The sequence below is a fragment of the Macaca mulatta genome, chromosome 8 (genome assembly GCF_049350105.2).
Source record: "Macaca mulatta isolate MMU2019108-1 chromosome 8, T2T-MMU8v2.0, whole genome shotgun sequence".
In the NCBI taxonomy this organism is placed as follows: Eukaryota; Metazoa; Chordata; class Mammalia; order Primates; family Cercopithecidae; genus Macaca; species Macaca mulatta.
The window spans coordinates 7,410,727-7,435,935 of record NC_133413.1 but is presented as its reverse complement, the minus strand read 5'-3'; the positions used below and the strand labels follow the sequence as shown (position 1 = coordinate 7,435,935).

Here is a 25,209-nt window from a genome sequence, read left to right as displayed (position 1 = left end):
CGATTCAGACAACTGACATTGGAACTCAGTGAGCGCCAAACTTGGATTTTTTTTTCAGCATCATTTGAGTTTTTTTTTTCTTTTTCTTTTTTTTTTAGGGCTACATAAGTGATGGGAACATAATCGTCTTGGGAATCCACAAATAACTTTTTAAAAAGTCATAAATCTGGATTTCATGCCTCATAGTTTTCAGCAACTGCGAGAAATATGTCAAAACTCGAACGCGGTAGGTTTCCGTCCCCGTTAGTGGGCACAGACTGACGCTCTGGGTCCCGTCCATGTGCTTTGGTGGTAACTGCGTGAACTAGTCAGCAGCATGCTGGCTGAAATGCCTTGGTTGCTTTTCACTGTCGTTTTTCAATATCATGATAAAAAAGCACAGGGGAAGAACTATAAAAGTCATGGAAACTTTTATTTGATCCTTAAAAAATGGTCTGATAGGTGGCACAGAAATTTGTAAACCTTATGATAACACTAGAGCAGGTCCACAGTGTCATTGAAAGTTGGGGGTTTTAAGCGAGAATTTGGGCAGGGCCACCCCCAGCAACTCTGCAGTATCCTGTGGGTCTTCATGCTTCGGAGGAGAAGCTCATCCTAGCTGTGCATTCTCGTCACCTGGGAAGCTGGTAGAATGTTGTTCCAGGGGCCCCACCCCACGCTAATTAAGTCAGAACACGGGATGGGGGGTGGGGAGGCCTAGGCATTGGTGATTGTTAAAGCTCCCTAAGTGAAGCTAATGGGCTGCTCAGGCCGAGGAAAGATTTTTACCGTGCCCGTGGTTCTCAAACTTGACTGCTAGTGCAGTCACCCGGGGAGTTTGAAACAATTCCAGTGTCTGGAGCCCCAACTCCGAGCATACTGATTTAAGTATAGGAGGTGTGGCCTGAGTAGCAGGAGTTACAAACATCTCCCCAGATGATTCTAATGACAGCAAAGGACTGAATTACAATCACAGAGGCTCAGAAGAGCAAGCGGGTTCATATCTCTAACCATAAACTTACATCTGTCAGTAAGCACTTAGCAAGTGAGCCCTGCTGCCCTGCACTGACCAAAGAAGAAGAAAATAGAGTCCCTGTTTTAACAAGCTTGAAGGGTTAGGAGAAGAAATCAGTGCAGCAAATGCAGTGTCAAGTCTAAAACAATTAGACACCCAGTAAAAGATGAGCTTCCTTTTTGGTGGATACAGTGCTACAACTCAATGCATTTCTCTTTTGCGACTGCCTTTAGGTCGCACCTGCCTTTCCTCTCCTACTCACCTGTGAGCACCTCAACACCTGCTCAGCCCTCCCCGCCACCAGCCGGTGAGCACAGGCAGGTGAGGCCTGGCATTGTTTTCACTGGGCTCAGCTCATCAGGGGCTGGGAGGCCGTGCGCCCTCTCCTACCCTGGCATGCAAGTCTGCTCCGTCTGCCTTTCCTGGCTTGCTCTCCAGTTCCCCTGGAGTCCTGCTTTGGGCTCCAGCTCACCTTGCTGGAGGTGAGGACTCCCCTCAGCCCCTGCCAATCCTCATGTCCTGGGGGCAGATCAAAAACAGTATTCCGAATGGTTGGTCTGGCCTTTCCCAGCTCCACCCACTTCTTGGGGATGAACGGATCACTTTATTGCTGAACAAATCCTGGGCCTGGTAGGTGTATTAGTCCGTTTTCATGCTGCTGATAAAGACATACCCAAGACTGGGTAATTTATAAAGAGAAAGAAGTTTAATGGCCTCACAGTTCCACCTGCCTGGGGAGGCCTCACAATCATGTCGGAAGGCGGACAGCACGTCTCACACGGCAGCAGACAAGAGAGAAAAATGGGAAGCAAGCGAAAGGGGTTTCCCCTTATTCACTATCAGATCTCATGAGACTTATTCACTACCATGAGAGCTGTATGGGGGGGAACTGCCCCCATGATTCAATTATCTCCCACTGGGCGCCTCCCATAACACGTGGGAATTGTGGGAACTACAATTCAAGATGAGATTTGAGTGGGGACACAGTCAAACCATATCAGTAGGGAAGGAAAGATTTCTTTCCTCAGCCATTGCTAGGTTCATGGCTGGGGCCCTTCCCTGTAACAAAAGAGTAACAAGAGGAAAGCAGGCACACATATTTAGTACGTGTTTCACTTGACACAGGAGCCATCATAAGGAAAGGAAGGACCCAAAGAAACAGGCAAACTTGGGTATTTTGTACTTTGGTTTGATGAAGAGTGGATAGGGGTGGAGGAGGTGATTAGACAAACCAGGAGTGAGCTAATGGTGATAAACTGGGGGCACTGAGCAAGGCCTGTTTGTTCCGATTCTTCTCTGTGCTCTGTGTCTTCAGAGACAAGGATGTTCCTTTCCTCCAAGTACTGGGACAGACTCTCTCAAATTCTTATAACCTGCCCCAGGAGAGAAAGTCAAGGAGGGGAAAGTGAGAGGGGCTTTCCTGCTTCTGTGATTTTCTGAAATGCCAAGGTGCTGTAACTGGGGACAGTGTGTCCTGAACACCATCAGCCTCTTGGTCTCCAAATGCATTAGTCTGTTTTCACACTGCTGATAAAGACATACCCAAGACTGGGCAATTTACAAAAGAAAGAGGTTTAATGAACTTACAGTTCCACGTGGCTGGGGAGGCCTCACAATCATGGTGGAAGGTGAAAGGCACGTCTCACGTGGCGGCAGACAAGAGAAGAGAGCTTATGCAGGAAAACTCCCCCTTATGAAACCATCACATCTTGTGAGACTTATTCACTATCACGAGAACAGCATGAGAAAGACCTGTCCCCGTGATTCAATGACCTCCCACAACATGCGGGAACTCAAGACGAGATTTGGGTGGGGACACAGCCAAACCATGTCACCTAAGGTTGCGAATGCTTTATTAGTTTTGTTGTGGATGCCACACCTTCTCACATACACCCTCCTCCTTCCTAGAATATCTCAATTCAGCACAGCCTTGCTCCCTGTGCAGTGCGGGAGGCGGCAGGAAGCAGCACATCCTCCTGACACTCCCTGGTTGACAGGCACTGGTTTATGCTGCAGGACCTAGGGAAGTTCCCTCCAACTAGGACAGGAATGTTGCTTTAAAAGAACATTAACACCCACCTTACATAGGTTAGGTTTTTAAATGAAGCCTTTATTCAAAGTCATGGTTTGGTTCAAGATGTATAAAATGCAAGACTGATTGTTGTGAATTTTCAAGTTGAATTGGAATGAAGTGTATCTGATTTCTCAAAAGCTTTTTACTCCCATCTTTTGAGAGTTGCTGGATGTTTTAGATACATTATTTTATGTGCAAGTAAATGGAAACAACCTCATCATTTCAAGGCTTCAGTAATTTGTTTTTCCTTATAATCAGGCATATTCTTCAAAGTATGAACGAAGTACTCTCCATTCTTGCAATACTTTGGGACTTAGCAATTTATTGTCTGCCTATAGGAGCCACTGAACTTATCAAAAGCTTTACAACTTATTCACAATTTTTTTTATTAAAACAAAACTTACCAATCTCAATTTAGTTTTTTAAACAAGCAAATTAGGTTTAAAATATTTTTACAAAGCCAGGCATGGTGGCTCATGCCTGTAATCCCAGCACTTTGGGAGGCTGAGGCGGGTAGATCACTTGAGGTCAGGCGTTCAAGACCAGCCTGGCCAACATGGTGAAACCCATCTCTACTAAAAATACAAAAATTAGGTGGGCATGGTGGCACACACCTGTAATCCCAGCTACTTGGGAGTCCGAGGCACGAGAATCGCTTGAAACTGGGACGTGGAGGTTGCAGTGAGCTGAGATCGTGCCACTGCACTCCAGCCTGGGTGACAGGGTGAGACTCTATCTCATAAAAAAAAAAAATTTACAAAAATGTCTGGGATTCACAGAACTTAAAAACAAAATTTGATCTCTTCGCTTCCTTCTGGGGAAGGCCCAGACCAGCAGCCACTGACCTCATCCCTGCTTAGAGTCTACAGTCCAGCTACTATGTGGTCTGGCTACTCAAAGCACAGCATTGTTACTTTATAAGACAGTAGAGGTTTACAGTGTTACATCTTGGTTTAAGGACATATTGTTCGTTTCCATGATTTATTTGCTGCGGAGTCTTTGGTCAGAAATGCAAACTCCCATTGCACAACACTTTTCTGCTTTTGGGGAATGCATCAGAATGAAAGGCAAGGACTCCCTGCTCTAGTTACAAAACACCCCTGGGTGAAACAAGCTTTTTTGCAAAGAGTGTGAGTCCCAAGCGAGCAGGAGTACAGGCAGGGAGGAGAGAAAGGGCAGTGAAAGCTCTCAGGAAGGACAGATCCTAGCTGGATGTCAACTTTTGGAAAAAAGAATATAAAATTCCCCCAACATGAGTAACCATTCCAGATTCAGAGACCCAATAAGAGTGGGGCTGGGTGTCAGGAGACCTGGGCTCCTTCTGGGTCCCCAAGCACCTGCTGTGGGACCAGGACCACTGAGACTCACAGGGAGAGGTCAGGCGACAAGGAGGGACATAAGGTCCTGTCGGGGTGACCTGAATTCTGTAGTCCTTAGTTCTTCCCCTATGAAATGAAGGTATGGCACTGAACAATTTCCTGATTTTCTTTCCTTTTGAACATTTTCAATGTTGTGGTTCCTTCTGATCTTCTTGCTCTTATTCCTCCTCACTTAGCAACTCAATTTCCCCCCAGTTAATTTCAAAAGCTTCTGTTGTACTTAAGTTGGTAATTCTAACAAGTTTTGTTCACACTATAAAAGTAGGCTGGGCCAGACATGGTAGCTCACACCTGTAATCCCAGCACTTTGGGAAGCCGAAGCAGGCAGATCACCTGAGGTCAGGAATTCAAGACCAGCCTGTCCAACATGGCCAACATGGTGAAACCCTGTCTCTACTAAAAATACAAAAATTAGCCAGGCATGGTGGCACGCGCCTATAGTCCTAGCTACTCAGGAGGCTGAGGCAGGAGAATCACTTGAACCTGAAAGGCAGATATTGCAGTGAGCCAAGTTTGCGCCACTGCACTTCAGCCTGGGCAACAGAGTGAGACTCTGTCTCAAAACAACAACAACAGTAAACGTAGGCTGGAGAATTCTGACATGTGCTCTCACATTCCACTGTATTTTAACTGACCCAAACAAAGAGTCTTGGAGGTTTGTTAGGGAATATTTAATTTTTGAAATCCATCATTAGGGTACTGAAGTCTAAAACAGAGATCTGATCTGAACAACCTAGTTTCCACTTCTCAGTCAAAAGCTCTTCTCTTGGCTGCAACGTGGCAGGCCAGTGGGTGAAGCACATTTCTGGCCTCCAGGGCTGAGACCAGGGCTCTGTGGAGGAGCTGTGTCTGGGATGGCTCCATGGAGGGGCTGTGGCTCCTTCCAGTGCAACCCTGGAAGGCCACTTGGCTGCAGCCCATGATAGCATGGGGGCTGAGCTAGGGAGACAGGGAAGGTCCAAGATCAGGTTGCAGTCCCCATCCCTCTGCCACCAGCAGAGTGTGCCTGTTTCCTACTGGCCAGGGCGTGTGTGTGGATCAAAGGACACACATGTCACAGACAGGTTAAAAAAAAAAGTCAAAGTGAATAAAATAATTTATTGAATACTGATTTTTAATCTTGTAAAAATAACCCTGATATCTTCGCCAAATTACTTTTGAAACTGACTTGCAAATCAAGCATTGTAAAAAGCACATTTATTTCATGGAAATCGGGTACCTTAGACCTGCTTTTTAACGAAAGATGGAATTGTAGCATACGGAGTATTGACTTGACATGAAGTTCAGAGAGTGCAGGTGGCAGTTTCAGAGTTAGTTACTAAGTCCCAGTTCGGATCCTCTTCTTAAAATCTCGCACAAATGACTTTCTGATTATTTATCTGAAGCCAAGCTCAGCCTTATGAGTAAGGAGCGCCTGTGGCACCTACTGAAAGCAGGAAGGGGCTTCCATCCCCAGATTCCCATCCTGTACTTCCTTGCTGGTACCTTTCACATCATCAGTTATATCCTAAAGTGCAAAGGGCCCTGGAGAGAGAATGCATTAGCTAAATTCATATAAAGGCATAAACACTCTCCAGGATCATTTTCCAGCAAAGTGTACGTGTTTAACTTTTAAAATCAACTTTACTGAGGTATAATTTAAGGACGATGAAATGTAAAAATTGTGATGATTTTGACACACGGAGGTAATAACACCTCAATGAAAATATGGAGTATTTCCGTCATCCCGAAAAGTTCATTCATGCTCCTTTGCATTCCATTGTCACCCCACCCCGGACAATCACCGGTGAGAAAACTGAAGACAAAACCGAGCTGGCCCTTCTGAAACATCATGTTAATGGGACTATGAAAATAAGCACATTCCAATAAGCCCCAAGGCCTCAGAGACATGGATGGATCTAGAGCAGAGTCAGGCGGTAGACGTCGATCACTTTCTCATTTGACGTTTTTTTTTAAAATCATTTTTGGGGAAACTGAGAAAGTACAGGCTGAAGACTAATGTTTGGGGGAGAATGGCAAAAAGTGAAAGCAATGTCAGGAGACTGATGCCCTGGATTTATAGTACACCGGCCACACATACACACACACACACAGATGTACACACACGGGCACACACATGCACCTATGTACACAGATACACATGCACACACAAATATATTCGTATTTTTTTTTTCTATTTTAAGACCAGACTTGCCAGGCCACATTTAGTTTATTGCATCTCTTTAAATAGCCAAAATGAAATAAAATCTGAAAACACAAAGCAAATATGCTTCCGAGAGTAGGGAGGTCAGAACAGGAGCAGAGTTAAAAAGAGTAAAATATGCAGAGTTGGGCCAAGAGGTGACTAAGAGGGAAGGAGATGATAAGATCTGTCCACAAATACCTGGAGGTTGTAAACAACAAGGAAAGCGACAAACCCAACCAGCTAACAACAAAGGGTGACCAGGAATTTGCTGTGTATTAAAGAAAGGAAATGAACCAAAAGGCAAGCAGCCTTCCCCGATTTGGGGCTCTGAGTGGGAGAGCACAGCCCAGCCCCCACCCTCCCTTCCATCCATTCCTCCCGCATTCAGATTCCCCCCGGAGGGGCTGGGGTCTGGCTCTCCCACCTATCCTCACAGCCACTGCTGAGGCTCCGGTGTGCTGTGGACACTGCTGGTTGCCAGGCCACTTCCCACTGGGACTCTTGGTCCCACCTTCATTCCCCTTCATGTCATTGCCATAGAAATCCGCACAGAACGCTTGAACGGCCCCTCTCCCGCTCCAGCCCCTGCCAGACGAAGTGTGCACCACCCTGCTCTTGGTGCTTAAGGCTCCCCAAAGGCTGGCCCCTTGCTGCCTCCCTTCTCCCTGGCGAGCCCCCTTCCTGAGTCTTTCTGCTCAAGGACACTGGTTTTCCTGAGCTTGGCTCTCACTGCATTTTGTGCCTTGCTACTGCCTTCCAACCTGACTCCATTTAAACTCAGGAAGTTTATGGAGAGCCTTCTGTATTCCATGAAGAGATTTTAAAACTATGAAAAAATTGCAGCGCCTGCATTCAGGAAGCTCCTCATCTAGCAGAGGAGACATACTTAAATAATTAATTACTATGGTACATTGACTACCCTTTTTATATGATGGTATTTATACTGGTGATATAAAAACACTACTCTGAAACCATAGAAGAGGGTGACACTAATTTCTCTAGAAGCTCTGGGGAATGCTTCCCAGAAAAGCTTGTCCTTTAGATAATTAGGAAAGGCTTGTGTGTGTGTGGTGTGTGTATATGTGGTATATGATTGAGTGTGTGTGTGTTGAGTGTGTGGTGTGCACCGTGTGTAGTGGTATGTGTATTTAATGTGTGTGTTGTGTGTATGTGTATGTATGGTGTGCATGTGGGTGGGTGGTGTGTGTATGGTGTGTGTGTTTCTGGTGGGCATGTATGTATGATGTGCCTGTGGGGTGTGTGTGTGTGTGCATGTGTCCCGTATGATGGAGGACAGGTAGGGGGTGTCATGGCGGGAGGGAGACTGCCACAGACAGCCGGCATTAGGGCAGGAAGAGCCAGGAGGCAACCAGTGACTGGAGGGAAAAGGAGGAGGGCCAGTTTAAGGAGAGGTCTTGAAGGCTTTGCTCGAGTCTGAATTGGAACCTTCAGAGAAGGGAAATGACTAGAAACTGAGAAGCACAGGGTGCCCTGATGAGAACTGTTTTCTAGAGATGCACCTGCAAAGACAGCTGAGAGCTGTGAGGGTGGAAGCCGCAGGAAGAATCCTCTGGAAAGTGCGGCTGCCCAGGTGCGCACAGCTGGGAGGTCTAGGGACTCTGTCTCCAGGTGGTGGCTGCAGGGAGGCCTAGGGACAGCTCTCTCATCTCCAGGTGGTGGCTGCAGGGAGGCCTAGGGACAGCTCTCTCATCTCCAGGTGGTGGCTGCAGGGCCATGAAGCCAGCCCCCAGCCCACAATGAGCCTCAGCTCTCCTTCCTGGGGGGCTCCAGTTCCCATTTCCTCCCTTGGTGACCCCGTAGTGGCCCTTGTCATCTGCCTCTGCACTGCTGTGTTTAGCGATTCCGAATGGCGCCTGGAAGTGTGTTAAGCACCATGCTCCTGTCTCCTGCGTGAGATGTCTGTCCAGTAGTTCTAGGCAATGTCTCCTCAATGCACTCACCCTTGATGGGAGCCCATAGCTGCAAAGGAGCTGAAGGCCTCCAACCTGCCCCCAACGATGGCCTGTGTGCTTCCTCTGTCGCTCAGCTATTGAAATAATGCAACAACCCTCAGAGGTCCAAACCTTTCATTTCATAGTAGAATCGTTTTGTTCAGTGTTATTTAGTCGATAAACAAAAAAACTTAAATCTTTCAATACAAAGATGTAAGGTTTTTCTCTTGTCACATGTATTGTATAGTCTCTGTCCCACCTAGGAAGAGGTGATGTCACAAGCCTAACTTGCCTTAGTCAGAGGTGTGCTAGAGACACTCAGACCCTGCTGGAACCCAGGAGAGGCACCGCCAAGGGTGGGCAGTGCCGCCCCAATCCCCAGTGGTGGGCAATGGTAAATGTATCTAAAGGAGCAAGCCCTTAAATGTCAAAAATGGACACTGCCACTCCCACAGGAATACCAGCTACACCTCCACTTGTGCACTGAGGGCTACAGGTGGCCAGGTCAGCCCCCACAGCCAGCTAGAGAAGGTCTGGCGTCCCTGCCAGGGACCCCCTCTCCCGTGCACTCCCTTGGGGGCCCTTACTAAGCGCTATTAGAAGTAGCACACTAGTGAGTCTTCGAAATACTGAACTCTTGCCAGGATGAGTAGGTTTTGTAGATTAGACAGCAATGTCCTGGCCTGATCCTTTGGAAAAGGACAAGAAATTCCAACCTAAAGATTTCCATGTCTCCACCAACTCAGCTCCAGATATTTCTGTAACTTTTATTTAGTACGAAGCAAACCATTAACTAGCTCCTGTGGGGAAAAGGTTATTTTATAGACTGCTTAGTAGCAAATAGAACACAGAGAAATAAAACCACAGTACTTTTGATCTTTATTAATCTCTAATACAATTCCCCCAGAGTAAGGGTTACTTTTGAATTCGTAATTGCATTGAAGCAGGTTATTGTTTTTCTTTGGTTTCCCTCAATCTTGTACATAATTATAAAAATTGGTATACGGGAGCAAGGAGAGAATTCCCGCTTGCTTTATTTAATCTTGATAGCTGATTTTTAAAAATACACATAATCTCTAATTGAATCTCTCTGAAACTTCCTACCCTCACTACTTTCAAAAAAACAAAATGAAGATAAAAAGTAAATCAAGGGGAAAACTACCAGGAGACTATTTCCAACAACAGATGACTCAACAAGCACCTGAGAATTTGTTGTACTTGTGTGTACTAAGCTTCTGAACTTCCTGTTTCAATAAAATACCAAACAAGTTGTGTTTCCTTTACAAATAAGCTATTACATCAAGCCCTGTTCCTATAATTTCAGGTTTTTGTCTCCATTCCAACATTTTCTTTGGCAAATGTAGAAACATTCTAATTAAAGTGGAGAGGAAAACAAGCATCATTCATCACGGTGAGAATAATGGACAAAGAACATCCTCGGTTTTTTCATTCTTTCACTAAGCCATGCTCTACTTTAAACAGTTGGGGCCTGGCGTCATGCAGTCCCTGACTAACTCCTAGGTAATGACTTCAAGTAAGCCTGAGTCACTTGAAAAAAAAATTCCAAAGGTATCGATAATTCCTGTCACAAGCTTAACATTCTTTTAAAAATATCCTTCCGGTCCGCGGAGGAAGGCATTCCTTTTAGGTAATCACGTAACAACATCAAGGCTTCTTTGTAAGATACTGAGATTAGGAAGAGGACTTCCTACTCATGACCGTGGAAGCCTAAGTTGAAGGGAATATTCTCACTTCCCAGGCGCGCCTTGGATTTTCACTTTTATCAGGACTTGTAAGAGCCGCATATTCGCACTAAGAAGTAGCATCTCAATAGGTTTAACACTCTTTAAAATACATGGCTTAACGAATCAGAACTAAGTAGGGTCTTTTCACCTCCCAGCTCAGCAGGGCTGCATGTGCCTGTGTGCACACATGCATTTTAATGCCGAGCTCAGAGGAGAGTAAAAGCTCCTTTCATTGAAAAGCAATGCATTTTGGAAAGTTACATTCTGCAAGGCATCAGATGGGATGCTGCAGCTCCAGCCTGGCCACGCTCAGTTGCCATCCATTCTCTGAAGTGTGAGGGCGCCTTTTGGGTGGCAGGGGGCTCTCCTTAGTCCCACCACGCAGGAGTGAGCTGCACTGCACTTCCTCACCCACACAGAGGTACAGCCTTCTCACGCCTGTCGTGAAGCCACCCGCCGGCTCACACGTGAGGCTTTGCTTCAGCACACATTGGGGTCGATTGGGGGAAATGGCGATTACCTTTTGGAAAACCTTCTTGGGTGTGCAGGAAGAAAGCCTGCTTTGCCCCAGGAGAGCTGTTCTGGAGTGTGCCCCTCCCAGCCCACTCCTTCCTCTGCTGAGCTGGTGGGCCGCATTGAGCCTGGACAACGGCATTCCTCACGACCCCCCCATCCCATCCCCTTCTTCTCCCCTCATGTCTGAGGCTCAGAGCTGCACTCTGACCAGTCGCCAACTCTCTCTGGTTTCAGGACTTGCGCTTTGCCTCCTACTTTCCAATCCCTCCCATCTCTGCATGAGTTCTGTTCCTGACTGTGAGATTCTGAAAAGCTTGGCAGGTGCTGCATCCTAAACTTGCTCTACAGACCCTTTTCCCCACCCCGGCTCCCCAAGGCGGGCTGTGGGAACCCACGTATTTCCCAGGCACACGGAGTCTCCGGTGCTCACTCTGATTGACCACCTTTGCCTCCCAGAAGCGTCCCCTTTCCTCCTTCCTGCCTCAGAGCTAATTTCTGTGCCCAGGAACATCCTCACCCTGTTGAGGGGGTGGGGAGGGCACAAGTATAACTAAATTACCTGAAGGCCCGCTGAGCTGATGTTGACTAGAAAAGGACATCGTCATCTGGAAATGTGGCTGTTTATTCAGCAGACGTGAGTGGCACGTCCTCAGTGCAAGGCTCTAGGTCAAGTGCTGGGGGCAGAAAGACCAACAAGCAGGGTTCTGCCCTTCCCTTTGGAGAGCTCACATTTCTTCTACAGAGACGGGTAAGTGAAGGGCAGGCCCACCTAGGGTGTGCTTATGAGGGAGAGGGCCTCTGTGGGTCTGGAGGGACAGCAGACTATATTCAGAAAGGAGTGGGTTCAGGAGGGGCGCAGTGGGGTGTGAGGATGAGAAAAGCAGGACTCTGTTGAAGGAAATGTTCCCAGAGACGAAGAAATTAGGAAGGAGGGAAATTCCTCTTCATTCCCTCTCCCTTCCGAGCGCTGAGTCCTCCCTCCATGTGCCGGGTTGTTATGTCCACAGCAGCACCAGCCCCCAGAGAAAACCCAGCAGAACTCTTGGCCGAGCTGGTGAATGTTCTGGGCTGGGAGAGGGCTCCGGGTTCCTGCGGCTGTTTGTTGTTTTTTATTTTTGCACGGTCTTCAGTATTTCCAACGGCACTTGGCACAAGTACATAAAATCCATCTTATAAGACATATTTGCCACTTGTAGCCAAAATTTGGAGTCTACCTTTTAGTCTTGTCTTTAAGGAATCTCCTTCTAGAAGTCTAACGTCTTCTTGAGGCCTAATAAATAAGACAATGGTGGGAAACGCTGGGGCTTGCCTGTGTCCTGCTTTCACCATTGGCTCCGTGTCGATAGTGATGATGGTAAAGATGGCGTCCATGGTGCCTTGTGAGCAGCCAGACCCCACACAGGACTGAGGCTCATCCATTTGCTCCTCTATTTCTCACTGCAGGCTTATAGGCAGGTGATTTTATTACCTTCATTGAGGTTCAGAGAAGGTTGGAGAAGTGCTGAGATCACGCACCAGGCAGAGGGCTGTGTCCAGCCTGCTTGGATGCTAAGCCCGTTTCCTGCCCACCTTTCCGCATTGTGCCCTTCCTACCCTCTAAGTGTGGTCTACAGGATGGTTTTAGATTATCTGCTGATTTAATTTACATGAAGAAGCAATTGGTTGCTAACTCTGACTGTATCCTCTATACAAGAGTTTTCTCATTCATTCTTTACTGCGTGTCCTTCTGTATTTTCTCAGCTGGTTCTTAGCTATTTGATGGTCGATAATGATTATTCTCCACTGCATGTGTCTTAGCTTTTTAGGAGGCTATCAATTTCAGCAGAAAAGTGATTTATTCTGGCATTGATCTGGCTGGGGTTTTCAGTTCTACCATTTTTTGGCATCGTTGCATTGTGGAATCTGTGCTGGTCTCCAGGAATACAAAGTCCAATGCTGTAATACTGTCTCCTGGGCCCCTGTTAGCCCGGGGGTCCCTCTGTGCACCCCTCATCATGCCCTCATGCTCGCGAGCTCCTGTACCTCCACACTGGCTCCAGAGTCTGGCTTCCTTACTGCCCAGCCCATTATGCTGGGTCATCTCCTATGGCTCTGGCGGCCAGGTCCCCTTGGCTGCCATGCCTTGGCTCATAAAATACCTAAGTTAGACACAAGAGAGCCAACCATCCTGACAGATGAGGCTACTTCCCTTAACAGATAAATTCCTTTCATTTCTTTATTGTGTATAACCTGCCATGATGCAGGCAGCGGGCTGCGCCGTAGAGCCACTCATGCAGCTGCAGCAGAGCCTAAGAAGACCGCCAGAGCTCACTTCTCCCCTCTCCTACCTTCCAGGGGAGCAAACCCAAACCCAAAGGGATGAAGTGACTTCGTCCAAGGCACAGTGCCAGTTTGTGGCAAAGCTGAGACTGGAGCCCAGTAAAATGATCAAAATATCCTTCAATATCCTTTTCATGTCCATGAAAGATATGTCACACCTGGCTTACACTGTTCAGCACGGTTGGCATGCATAAAAGGGCCATTCTACGGATGTGCTCTAAATGCTCCTGAAAAATGTGCTGAAGGACACAGAAACATACTTTTTTGGTAAAAATAAATAAACAAATGAAAAGAAAGAGACTTTCTCATGTGACCCTTATTATTTATTTCTTAAATTCTTCATCTGACTCTCACAGGCTCCTTTTTGGGGATTAATCGTCTTCCCTTTTCTGAACTGAAAACAAACAGTTGCACCCTAACTTTTCTGGTACTTCGTCATCTGTAAAGGGCCGTTGCCTGCACAACTGTATCTGACTCTATTACCAGCTATTATTGTCTGCATCAACTCTTGCCCCTGTGCAGCAGCCGGAACGATGCTCTGAAGACTTGTTGGACTGTGCACTCTTCACTCAAACCTGCAGTAGCTGGAACGATGCTCTGAAGACCTTGTTGGACTGTGCACTCTTCACTCAAACCTGCAGTAGCCAGAATGATACTCTGAAGACCTTGTTGGACTGTGCACTCTTCACTCAAACCTGCAGTAGCTGGAACGGTGCTCTGAAGACCTTGTTGGACTGTGCACTCTTCACTCAAACCTGCAGCAGCCGGAACGATGCTCTGAAGACCTTGTTGGACTGTGCACTCTTCACTCAAACCTGCAGTAGCCGGAATGATACTCTGAAGACCTTGTTGGACTGTGCACTCTTCACTCAAACCTGCAGTAGCCAGAATGATACTCTGAAGACCTTGTTGGACTGTGCACTCTTCACTCAAACCTGCAGTAGCCGGAATGATGCTCTGAAGACCTTGTTGGACTGTGCACTCTTCAATCAAACCTGCAGCGCTCCCGCATCTCTTTTGGAGCAGAAGCCCACCTGCTGGGTCATCCCGACTGTGCCACTGCCTCCTCTTCCCCACTGGCTCAGCCGCCCATCAGGCCTTGTGCATGCCGCTGGCTGGCTCCCTCTCCAGGGAACGCTTTTCCCCTGCATCTACTTGGCCAACTTCCTGACCTCTTTTAACTCATTCACCTTCTCAATGGAACAGTTTAGTGCTGTGGACTCGAGTCCACACTCCTGACCCATCTTCCGTGTTTCCATCCCTTGTTTGCTCCAAGCACATACCCTATTCGCTTATTCTGTTCATTCATTCCTGTGTCTCCTCTGCTGGAATGAAGTCTCCAGGTGGACAGGGATCCTTGCCTCTCTCACTCCCTGACGTTTCCCAAGTATGCAGGCAGTGCCTCGCGGCAGAGTGGGTGCTCAGCGAATGCTTCTGAATCAATCAATCATCTCTGTTTTACTGATAGGGGAGCAAGGATCCCAAAGACAAGGGGATTTGTCTGAAGTCAGTAAGTTAGTTAGCGACAGACTCAACCTCAAGTCGCCTGTCTTGGACAACTATATAGTCTTAAGATTTACAAGAGGTTCTTGGTTAATATATAAGTCAAAAGTAGATTAGAAAGACTTCCATTTTAAAGAACAGTTTAAAACCATTATGGAGCCCCTGAGGAGAAGGAGCTAAAGTAATCGCTCTTCTATCCCTTTAAACTAGGTCCTCTGTAGCCTGACGCTCTGACCCTGAGGGCAGGGCCTTCCACATGCTGTAATTTAGATTCTGACAAATGTATGCCTCCGCTTCCTTCTCTGCAGCATCACAGAAATGAGAGATGGCAAGTGACAGGCCAACTCTTCCTTCCCCTGCAGTGCCCTGTAGGAGAACACTGAGGGCTTCGTAGTGTCAGTACTTTCTTCTCCAGAAAAAAGGCCAGTTGCCAATGCTCCAAACAATCTGGCCTGATGCGAGCGGGCTCTGTGCCCAGGGCGCCCTCAGCAACATGGAAACATGAGATCTAAATTCCTTCACTGTTTCAGAATTCACTGGATATGATCAAGGACTGCTATGTCTTGGTAATGCCCTAGGAGCTTCCACGAGGGCCCACGAATGAGTGTTTCAGAAAGATTAGCATGGTCCAAGGGAGTGGAAGCCCTCTGTGTCCTACCCTGGGCTGCACTGCAGTGAAAACTCCAGTAAAATTCCACAGCTGTGACTCCCAGGGTCCGGAGGTGCCCCGGGTAAACCACTCATTCCACTCTGACCCGGCTCATGACGCTCTGCTGAACATTCCTAACACAAAGAACCCTTTACCAGAAATGCTCTCCAGGACCTGCATAAGGAATGCTCCTGTATGGGTATGACCTGGGCACATGGGCAGCAGGGGCTCTTGGGAGGCCAGGCCAGGCCCTGCAGCCACACCCCAGCTCTCCTCAGCGAACCTCCTGCTCAAACACAGCAGCCGTGCTTGGACGGCCAGCTGTCAAAACACCAATGACAACAAAAAAACATGCACCCAGGAAAACCCAGGGAGGCTACAGGAGAAAAGAGACAACAGGGAAGGCACCTGGAGCTCACCACCAGCCTTCTATTCATGCTTCTGTCTACTTGACAGAGTGCCAGCTGGGGTCCTTCTGATGGGAGGGACGGCCACTTTTGCATAAGAAGGAAGCAATGAACAGAAGTCTATTTTTGTGGAATGATCTCAATCTTTGCAAAAGAAAGTATCTTGCAAGGAAGAGGCTGTCTTTTCTTGAGAAGTCCTATGCAACAATTTCATAACATGACCTCAATAAAAATACATTGGTAATGTTCTAAGACCTCAGAGCTTTATTCCTGCCTCAGTCAAATTGCTGCTTCAAGGCTGCGGTTCGGACACTATGTTTTTTGTTTTTCAGGGTGTGTGTGTGTGTTTTTTTTTTTGCCTAAGACCTTAACCAGAGCAAAGACAAAATCCAGCCATAAAAACATAGTGTCTGGGTCAGGTGCAGTGGCTCACGCCTATAATCCCAACACTTTTGGAGGCCAAGGTGGGTGGATCACCTGAGATCAGGAGTCTAGGGCCAGCCTGGGCAACATGGTGAAACCCTATCTTTACTAAAAATACAAAATTAGCCAGGCGTGGTGGCATGTGCCTATATTCCCAGCTATTTGGAAGGCTGAGGCAGGAGAATCATTTGAACCCAGGAGGCGGAGGTTGTAGCAAGCCAAGATTATGCCATTGCACTGCAGCCTTAATAATAAATTATAGGCTGGGTGTAGTGGCTCACGCCTGTAATCCCAGCATCTTGGGAGGCCGAGGTGGGCGGATTACCTGAGGTCAGGAGTTTGAGACCAGCCTGACCAACATGGCAAAACCCCATCTCTACTAAAAGGACAAAATTAGCCGGGCCTGGTGGCGCATGCCTGTAATCCCAACTACTTGGAAGGCTGAGGCAGGAGAATCACTGGAATCCAGAAGGCAGAGTTTGCAGCGAGCCAAGATCATGCCATTGCACTGCAGCCTAGGCAACAAGAGCGAAGCTCTGTCTTAAAAAAAAACAAAGAAACACGAAAACAAAAAACCATACCCCAAAAAACACAGTGTCCGAACCGCAGCCTTGAAGCAGCAATTAGACTGAGGCGGGAGTAAAGCTCTGTGTTTATTTGGGGTATAGGGGGAAGAGAAAAACAAGAGCCAGCCAGGCACGGTGGCTCACACCTGTAATCCCAGCACTTTGGGAGGCCAAGGCAGGCAAATCACTTGAGCTCAGGAGTTTGAGACCAGCCTGGGAAACATGGCAAGACCTCGTCTTCACCAAAAATACAAAATATATATATATATATTCCAGGCATGGTGGCACGTGCCTGTGGTCCCAGCTACTCAGGAGACTGAGGTTAGAGGATCGCTTGAGCCTGGGAGGCGGAGGTTGCAGTGAGCCCACAGAGCGTCACTGCACTCCAGCCTGGGTGACGGAGTGAGACCCCTTCTCAATTAAAACAAACAAACAAAACAAAAAAGAAAGAAAAACAAGAGCCTAGATTACTTTAAAAATGAATACAGCCTAAATAGTAGAGAGAATTTGATTTAAAAATGAGATAAACCGACTCTGGCAGGAAAAGCATTACGTGCCTGAATTGTAATCAAATGGGATTCATAACAAGTTTACACCAGTACAGGGGAATCCAGTGTAAGCCAAGAGCAGAACGCAGCCGGGTTTCTCTGAAGATGCCCTATGTGGCTGGTGGGGAGGGCGGGGCAGTGCCCTGATGGGGTAAGAGCCCTGGAGTCAGAGTCTGTTCTGCCACCAACAAGGTTTGGGTGAGACCAGGTGCTTCGCCTCCCCTGGCCTCAGTCTTCCTAGCTGCAAAGGGAGAGGGCTGGGGACATCTGCAGGGAGCTCCAAGGTTGCTCACAGCTCAAGGACTCTGTTACCAAGTTGATTCCCTTTGGGATTTATAAGTGGTCGAGAGTTACACTCATGCGATTTCTTTTGAAGTGACTTTAAATAACTATAGCTTTGACCTGTCACCACTTACCAGGTGATCATCATCTGACAGGAGTTGCACAAATGTCAACTGTCTTGTTTAATCCTCACAGCAGCCTTGTAAGGCAATAATTATTATCCCCATTGAACAGATGAAGAAACTGAGGCATGGAAGGAGCTTCTCCACTTCCTGGGATGTGCCACAGTCTGCATTCCTGCCCAGTGACATTTGACTCCAGAACCAGTGTTCAACCCCCATGCATGAAACCTCCATTTGAAAAATCACATTACAATTATGTGATGTGTTTATGTGATAATTGGCAAATTTTCAGGACTGCAGTTACTTTTAGAGAGGGGGGAAGAATGGAATTGGAGAGGGAAAGATGTAAAGGGAGCTTTAACTTTATAATATTCTGTGAAATGTATAATAGTTACAAGATTTAATTTATGAAAAACACAAAAAATGGAAACAACTATAATAAAATATTAAAATTGGCCAATGCAGGAGGATTGCTTGAGTTCAGGGGTTTGAGACCTGCCTGAGCAACATGGCAAAACCCTGTCTCTACCAAAAATAATTAGCTGGGTGTGGCGGCACGCACGTGTAGTCCCAGCTACTTGGGAGGCTGAGGTGGGAGGATCACTTGAGCCCGAGAGGTTGAGCTGCAGTGAGCCATGATCACCCCATTGCACTCCAGTTTGGGTGACAGAGCAAGATCCTGTCTCAAATAATAATAATAATAACAATAATGATAATTAAGATTGAGCAATGCTGAGTGATGGGTACACGGGTGTTATACTCTATATTGTATTGTTCTCTATTGGCTTTCATGAATATAGGTATAAGGAAAAAAGAGATTAGTGATGATATTCTAACAGAGCTTCACATGGTTTTCCATTCTCAGTTTGCCTCGTGGAATTTTTTCCCTACTTCTGTTCCATAGGTTTCCCCCAGCATTGTATTTTGAAAAATTTTAAACATACAATAAAGAATTTTGCAGTGAACATGATATATCTACTAAATATATATAAAATCACTTTCAAGAATTTTCTAGTGAACTTGATATACCTACTACATATACATAGAATCACTTCAACTCTTTTTTTTGTATTTCAACAAATATAGAGTATGCCAAGGGTCAAAATGAGGAATTCTAGGGGTTTAGACGAAGTTGTCCCTGGTGGAATTTGAATGCCCTTCTATCCAAATGCAGTGCAGGAGCTGAGTCTCCTGGGGCTATCTTCACACTTTACCAACAACACTGAAGCAGGAGGAAAGGAAATTATTTGTTTCTCTAAGGGCCATGTGTCCTGGAATATGGTATCTCACCCAACCCACAAAGCACACTGGAAAGAAACCTGCAAAGATGTTTCTAAAGTGCTCTTAGGATACTCTTGCATTTCAGGACATTCAGGTATTTTAAAACCTAGAGGACAGGAGAAAAAAATGCCTGTGTTTCACTAACCATTCATTCCACACATGGGATGATTTCCATGGGAAAATTTCCATGGCTTCACAGGCCAGCAGCGAGAAATCACGTTACCAGGGTTTGTCACTCAACATTCGATTGTCTACAAATGCCATGAGATCAAGACCTTAATAAACACTGGCCCTAAAGTTCAACTAGGATGTAGCCAAAACCACAATAAGCAGAGTGACTATAAAAAGTAGTCATGTAGCCAATGACGGTGATTTTAACTACTCATTGCACTGAGCAAGGTGTCAAAATGTGATAGAAAGACCAGGGCCTTGGCTGGGCGCGGTGGCTCATGCCTGTAATCCCAGCATGTTGGGAGGCCAAGAAGGGCTGATCACCTGAGGTCAGGAGTTTGAGACCAGCCTGACCAACATGGAGAAACCCCATCTCTACTAAAAATACAAAATTAGTTGGGGGTGGTGGCACATGCCTATAATCCCAGCTACTCAGGAGGCTGAGGCAGAATTGCTTGAGCCCAGGAGGTGGAGGTTGCAGCGAGCTGAGATTGCGCCATTGGACTCCAGCCTGGGCAACAAGAGCAAAATTCCATCTCAGGGGGGGAAAAAAAGACCAGGGCCTTGGAGTCCAAAGACCCGAGTCTGAAGCCAGTCTCCACTGGCCTGTGAGGGGGTCAAGTGACCTCAGGCAGCCTTGATTTTCATCTTTGAAGCAGAGATCACCATCATACCTACCCTAGGGTTACTGCAAGAATCCAATGAGTTAGCAGATGGGAATAAACTGCTTTTCCAGGCTTATTTCCCAAAACTTATTATTATTTTTTCCTTTATGTTTTTCTTAAGCTATTGCTTGTGGCAATGTCTCAATGCAGATTTGCGTCCAGCAAGCCCTATAAGAAAAATTTTAGGTTTTTAGAACCGGATTCTAGATTAGGCCTCTGGTCAACCAGAACCCAGAAACCAGCAGATTCTCTCTAGTGGCCGAGGGGCACCTGACATGAGTTTGAGGAACTGCCCACCTCCTTACCTTCCCACCCAGGGCCTGCCTTGCTTTTTGTTCATGGTGTAGTTTTTGGTTACAATGGCTTATGACACATTCCAGAAAACACAAACCAAATGTTTCCATTCTCTTCATGCATGAGGTGATGATGGACCGATGCACATTTAGGACAGGGTGTTACTCCCTCCACTCCATCCTCACTGACATCCTGGCTTTATTGCTCATTTTTATTGAATCTGTATTTTTTTTTTTTTTTCACTTAACGTTATAGCACTCTTCCATGCTCTCGAAAACTCTCTGCAAAAATACTTTTTTCAGCTTGGTATGATTTACCCAATCATTGTTCTAGCACCAAATGTTCCTCACTCCCCCACTTTTTGCTATTATAAAGAACATGCTAATGTGCAAAGTTTTAAAATGAAGGTAGCATTTGAAATGCAACACGGCCAGATCATTTCAGGGGACAGGGCCATGTCATTTTAGTGCATGTCTTTTAGATATTTTAAAGTAAAACTAGTCTTTTATGAACTGAGACTTCTCTTTTTGATTATTTTCATTTCCATAATACGAGTTCTGTAGAATTATCCGATATATTCTGCTGTATCTTCACATCTCATTGATTTTGACAGTTCAGGTATAAAAGCATTCCCATGACTATTTAATGGTTTGGAAATCAGTAGGTCTTTAACAATTTACACATAACGTATTTAGTTGCAGCACATGCCATGGAAACACTTGAGATCACTAAGAAAGAGCAGAAAACTTTTGACTGAGCAGCTATTTATGTTCTCATCGCAGAACATAGTTAGACATTCTATTGAGACGGAAGATGAAAATGCCTGGCACACAGTAGGCAGTCACTGAAGTTTAGCACCCTTCCCTTCCCCACTGCCTTGTCTTCCTGAAAACAAACTTTGTTGTTCAGGATTTCATCATTTCCAGATGCCGGTGCTCCAAGTGACATGCAGAGCAATGCACGCTGATGTCAGAAAGCCTGGAATTTCTGGTGGGAAATCGGCCGTCGATGAACTCATTGGATACAAAGATCCTGTTTTCATGTCAATATCCTCAGTAATAAAAGATGAAGGAAGACAGGAAGTATAGCATATAAATATTCTCCACTCACTGTCATTGGCCCAATTTTTACTGAAAAGGATTCCCATAAATTGAGGTATCAGTTGTTTTTGAAGAAGGAAAAAATAAAAGAATCCTTAATAAGTGAAAAAGCCATCGATTAAGGTCTGAGCTCTGTGAAATGCCTTCATTGTCTATGTCGCTACATTTCCTGACCATCTATCACCACAGAAAAAAAGCTGTCTTCCCTGAGCCCACAGGAGGATGTTCCAGAAAAACTCTTGTTGTCAATTCATCATCCAGGCATTTTAATAATTTTGTACTCTTGTTTTCATACAGTGATTAAGAAAAATCTACTTGTAAAAGCAAAAGAATCCTTTCAGTGACTGCCTTTCCATTCAGTCTGTGCTGCAATTTCTGCCTTTCCACCTCGATCCTTTGTCCTGGTGGCCTATAAGTAGCAGGTAGACTGCAAAGGATGGAAAGCCCCCTTTCGAGTCTTTTCTGTGAGAACTGTGAGTGCTGGCAGACACTGCAGTGCCCTGGCCCAAGGGCAGCTGGTGAGACCTGGGCAGAGAGGAGACAGGAGCATGAGGCTTGGCTGGGAAGCCATGGGAAGAACCATGGAGAGGCTAACAATTTAGTAACATTCAAAACTGATGTTGACTATTGGGTTTGTACCTGGAGGACAGGAGAGAGCAGGCGGGGAAGCCCAGAGACGTGGCCGCCAGAGACACAGTTCAACATGTTCATATGGACCCAGGCAGTTCAGCGCTGCCTCAACTGGACTCATCCCACTCCAGGAACCTGGCTGGATACAGCCTCCCTGGAAGACATCTGATCCTCTCTTGCCATCCTAGCATGTCCCTGGGGAGGTGAAGGGGCTCCGCCTACCCCCAAAGACATTGGCAAATATTCCTGACAATCACAAAGTGCATTTTCTGAGGGACGTTCTCCTAAGTACAATGTTCTTTTTGTTGCAGTCCCACTTTACACTTAAAAAAACATAAATTTTAAGCGAATGTATAGTTCTTGCTCTGGTTATGGTGACTTGTTTTATGAAGGGATCGCTGCTGGGCTGGCCTGGTTCTGGAAAGAGAATGCCCACCGAGAGCGGCTGCCGCTCTTCCCTTCCTGGAGGAGGGGAAGGTGGAGGGAATAGGAGGCACAGTGGTTCTATCCGGCCCCAGTGTCAGCCTGCTTCAAGACCAGCCCTGTGGACACTGTCAGCCACCCCCGCAACCACAATCAACTCCACACCCTCGGTCTCCCCATATACGCTCACTTGGCAAAGTGGAAGCACTTTTACTTCTACCTTCCCAAGATGGGAAGCTGACTTCAGACAGCTTAAGACAAATGGTTGAGAGATGTGTTAGGTTGAGGGGAGCCTGAGCTCTAAGGACTCTGCGTTGGAATCTGCTGTCCCCAGCATGTCAGTGAGAGGACACTCGCTCAGAGGGCTCAGATACATAAACTGCATCCCCAGTAGAGTCAGGAGGGGAAGTATCTCCTCCGTGTGCTTCTGGGCACTGCTAATTCACCATCCTTTAACTTAGACCATGTCTGCACTCTCTGGACAGTGTCTCCACAGGGACTTTCTTGCTTTCTTATCTACCGAAGCTACCTTGCAAGTAATAATGCATTCTTATAAAGAAGCATGAGGCTGCAACCTTATTATCAGGAACTTTTTGAGACCCCAATAAGCCATCCAGTCCCCAAGACTGCTATTCTTCTGAAAAATTACCAAGTGATTTACAGCTACATACAAATCTATGCCAAAAATCATAGTCAGATTCATAGCAATGGAAACTGGAAAGAATTCAATGTCCAGCAATCACCAGATGAGAAAGAGTGTTCTATATCTCGAGTGTAGGGGTGATCACATAACTGTATACAATTGCCAAAAGCCATCTGAACCACATGCTGAAAGCACTGAATTCTATTGTATGGAAATTATACCCCGTAAAGCTGGGGGAACAAGAACCATGAGCTGAAATGCTGAAATAAGACAAAACAAAACAGATTCTAAGCCAGGAGTAGATCTTGGGATAGAAATGTCTGAGGACACCCAGTTGGAATTCAACATGGCCAAGTGAGAAGTCGATTCAGAGGGCTCTGTATTTGCCAGACTTCAGTGAGTCATTTTTCCTTTCGAATTATTATTATTTTTTATAAAACAGGCATCAGACACCCTTCTGGTCTATATAATTCAGACCACCAGAGACGTGCGTGCATACTCACGCCAAGTCTATACAGATCATCAACAGCAAAATAAATGGCAATTTCCAACACTGAGAACTGGAAGCAGAGGTCCCTAGTGCTGAGCCGAATGAAAAGCACCGGGTGGTAAGCCAGGAAACTGCCGCCTGCAGGCTGCCTGCAAAGGGGCTCGGCTCCCACAGCTTGCACTCTGTTAGCAGAGGTGCTTCCATCAGACAGGAAGCAGCACAGGGAATTCTAAGTCAGGATGTCTACGTTATGGGTGGTTTAGACTAAAGCCAGTGACAGGATTCAGGTGGTATGTGTCGTAATCTCCCATCCCTTCAACCCGTCCTGAACAGAACTACCAGCTCAATCTCGCCAAAACTTGCCCATAGACTTTCAAGGGCTCCCGCAGCCCACAGAAATGAATGGCTTGAAGCTCAGCGTTCAGTCTTCCTTTTTCGGCTTTGTCCCTTGATCCTCACTGGAGTGCTCATGGTTTCTCCTGACTGTCTCTCACTGTGTGCCTTTATTTCAGGCTCTCTTTGCCAGAAATCCCCCCAGACATGCAGTTCTAAGCCCTATGACTGGCACAGAGTGGGCAGATGCTCAATAACTGCTGAGAGAAGGGCGGTCTTCCTCCACATAAAGACACGTGCTGCACGGGGGCCGTACGGGGGCTGTGTCAGCAAGCACCTTTGACCACAGAGGCTATTCACAGGGAAGTGTGGAGGCTGGAGGATAGAGCGTGGACCCTGGGGTCCAGCCTTAAAGGTGGGGCAGTTAAGAGGGTGTGTATTTTGTCTATGCAAAACTACCTTCTCTGAGTAGTCTGAGAAACTTAGCTGGTCCCATCTGTATTATTGCCCAGCTGCCTGTTTTAAAGGAAGGATGAGCTGGGCATGGTGGCTCACACCTGTAATCCCAGCAGTCTGGGAGGCCGAGGCAGGAGGATCACTTGAGCCCAGAGGTTCAAGACCAGCCTGGGCAAAATACAGAGACTCTGTCTCTACAGAAAAATCAGAAAACTGAGTTGGGCATGGTGGCACATGCTTGCAGTCCTAGCTACTCAGGAGGCTGCAGTAGAAGGATCACTTGAACCCAGGAGGTCAAGGCTGCAGTGAGCTATATTCACACCATTGCACTCTAGCCTGGGTGACAGAGTGAGACCCTATCTCAAAAACTCAATAAAGGAAGGATGGCTTCACTTGCTTTCAGTCAAACTTCTGTAGTAACAGCTGTGAGTGAACTTGGGTTAACACAAGGAGGTACAATAGAAAAATGCACACTGTTCCTGGACTGTTGGCTAGCTTCCGTGTGATAGAAACTAAGGCGCTGCGTTTAAAACTCTGCCCTGCAGTCATGCAGTCATGGTGGGTCATGGAGAAGGAAGTACAGGCCAAGTTTCTCAGTCACCAGACTTTATAAAGAGGAGGAAAGAGCAGTTACATGTAATTTCTCTCTCTTCCTATGGACCATATGGAAGGAAGGATATTTAATTGAGTATGGGAATCCAGCCAAAATGACTAAGGTGAAAGTGATGCCTGATGTCACAAATACATAAAAGTAAAGGAAAAAAAATGACAGTATTCTCTCCCTTTTGACATTTAGAGAGGTAAACCTTGGGAGGAGGGATGGAGAAGGCTGCCAGAGCAGCACAATTGCATGTTTCCGAGGCGGCCGACAACGGCTCCAGCTGCAATGGTGCACCCGGGAAAAGCCGGCGTTCCCGGGAAGGGGCTCCCAGACAGCTGTGAGGGCACCAGGCCACGCTTCCAGCTGTGGTGGCCACACACAGCTTCTCCCCCGCCGCAGTGTCCACCCAAAGTGTCTCATTCAAACAGGAAACTCCTGGGACAACTGCTGTGGTGGGC

General features: G+C 46.6%; 1 protein-coding gene and 1 long non-coding RNA gene across 2 annotated transcripts in view; one reads left to right on the top strand and one right to left on the bottom strand.

Annotated features, from left to right (window-relative positions):
- Positions 1 to 3,288, top strand: part of LOC106999658 (uncharacterized) — a 100,565-nt gene extending 97,277 nt beyond the window's left edge. Inside the window, exon 5 of the long non-coding RNA XR_013396866.1 lies at positions 99 to 3,288. This is a non-coding gene — a long non-coding RNA (uncharacterized LOC106999658). The remainder of the gene's footprint in view (positions 1 to 98) is intronic.
- The window catches only part of MCPH1 (microcephalin 1), a 236,674-nt gene that overhangs the window by 33,582 nt on the left and 177,883 nt on the right, over positions 1 to 25,209 (bottom strand).